Below are 2612 nucleotides of genomic sequence, written 5' to 3' on the forward strand. Positions count from 1 at the left end.
AATTTAACAGTTAGCAAACGTGTCGTACCCTGAAGAATAGACGCTGATGTTTTTACATGTACTATCACTTAATCCAGTAGATGGAGCAACTTCAACTTTACTTTAGGTAAGTAAAAGTAATAATACCATGATGTAAAAATATTCCATTGCAAGAAAAAGACCTGCAACCAAATTTTTACTTAAGTAACATTAGTATTATCATACTATTATGAACTTTAAAAAGTAATTTTTAGGTGTATTTTAATTTAAAGCTGTTGAATTAAAGGTGCAGTAGGTAGAAAGCCAGAAAGTGGTTGATTTTTGAGTCTCATCTGAGTTAGGTTTCATTTTCAGTGTCCTGAGCGCCTCCCACTAGACAAGCCGCACGGCCTTCATGAGCGCAAGCAACAGTTAACCAGGCTATCAAGAGCAAGCACAGACCACCAGACATTATCTGTGTGTACTAAAACAGACACCTGACAGTAAAAAACACAGACAGAAGAGAGAAACTACATTTAAAAACATAAAGATTCAGAGTACTGAGAGCTGAGCATAAAGAGACTTTTAAAAACGCCTTTCTCTCTGCTCTCCTGAACACACATGAGCTCAGTATCACAACACTTGCTTATTGGAGGGAGACTGAAAGGAGGCTCAACACTGTTGGGCCTTGGCAGGGTGACGTGACCACAGCCCACTTGGAAGCGAGTTGGGATTGCAGTTCATGTTGGGCGCGGTCAGTACAAAAGTAATTGTGTCATTCGCTCAACCTGTATACAGCGCGGTGGGCTCCTTCATGGTGCTGCTGCACACAGGCTTACAAGCAAACATGAAGATAAATCCGCTTTTTAATCCCAAAACTTTAAAAAACAAACACTGAGATCTCCTCTGGCCAGTCCGCAGCTCCATGATTTCTTCGTTGTTGCTGCAGAAGGTTGAGGTATTTACCACTGGTACCAAAAAAGAAGAAGAATGGTACAGAGGTATATCAAAAATTGACCCTGCTTTTCACTTGATTTATAACCTCAACCGTTTCAACTGCTAGTTTATTGTCATCTTCAACACAGCATGATGTTCATTTAGTCAATTATGGCCCCATTTAAAGTAAAATAGATGATAAAGCAGTATATGCTTTTTAAGAGTTATGCTCCTATTCTTAGATTTGTTTTCTCTTTTATTCGTTGACATTTTTTTATTTTATCTATTTCATTTTTATGTACTTTAATCATTTGTTTGAAAGTTTCTCAATTTTAATCTGCTTATTTTTGATATTGTTGCAATACAATCCTTTAGCCCATATAATCTGTAAATTAACATTAACATTTTGCAGTTCTTTCATATAAATGAAAATGATGATTGACATAACAATATAGCCTACTGTCTTAGCCTTCTCTGGCTCAAAAACTTCAAACATAAAGTAGAAATACAAAGTAGCAAAGTACACAAATAAAGTGCAAGGACCTCAGATTTTACTCAAGTACAATACTTGAGTAAATGCACTTAGTACATTCCAGTCCAATTAACCTTGGAAGAGAAGAGATAAGACAGAAAAAAAAAGTTTTTTTCCCCATTAGTGTCAAAATATTGTTCGCCAATTAAGTACAACAGTCATCCACATGTTTATGATTCTTTTTTTTTTTTCATTAAAGACTTATTCATAAATTCAAGACAAAGCATGGTCATTTTTAGTTTTGGCTCTCCTGTAAAGTCGGTCAAATGTCACTAACGCCCCTCTGGCTCTGGTTCTCACGCCTCGTTATGTTTATTGATATTTATAGTAGAACTGTTGTTTATGCTGTATTGTCCGGAGGTGGACAATAGAGATTTTCATTGTATGAAAAGCTGTTATTCTAACTCACAAAAGCTCAATTTATTAAATTAAATTAAATTAAATATTTATTATAGAAATATTATAAGATATTTACTATAAGAGGTATAATTTTCACTGACATGATGCCCTGTTGCATCATCTAAATTTGAGGTTAGAAATAATCTGTATGACCAGCGTTTGTTTTTGTTTTTTTGTTTTTTTTGTTTGTTTGTTTTTGTTTTTACAGGGTTAATATTTTCTTTATACAAAGTCAGTTTTTCTGACGAAAAGATTTCCGTCTCATCTTTATTATAGGCTTGGGTTGTTTTTTGTTTTTTTTTCTGAAAGTTGCGTGGGTGGATAACACGTAAAATTACGAACTTGAGAAAAAATATCGCTTTAAACCTGTTAAAGTCCTAATCCTAAACCCTGCTGTGTTTGTTCTGATAAGAAATGACTGTATGGAAATAATATAGGTATTATGTCCGCATTAGTAACCGCCGAGTGACGGTAATGAGCGTTTATAAACAGAGGAACACATGCATTCATTTTTGTGCCAGCCCTTCCCCCTATAGTAGACTGTACCAAGTAGGACAACAAAGGGGTTACAGACAAAGACGCTATTTTGATCTTAAATCGTAATTTTGCCAACACTTATATACATTATATATATTATATTTTGCCACATGACAGACTCACAAAATGTTTGTGGTGAGACATAGCATTAATACGAAGCGGAAAATGATCATAAGAGCGTAGAAGGCGGAGCGTGAAAGGCGGAGCGTCCCTCTGAGCGTGTACGCCTGAAAACTAAGTCCCGCATTCA

Source organism: Lutjanus erythropterus, chromosome 13 (assembly GCF_056507025.1).
Source record: "Lutjanus erythropterus isolate fLutEry1 chromosome 13, fLutEry1.hap2, whole genome shotgun sequence".
Classification (NCBI taxonomy): domain Eukaryota; kingdom Metazoa; phylum Chordata; class Actinopteri; order Lutjaniformes; family Lutjanidae; genus Lutjanus; species Lutjanus erythropterus.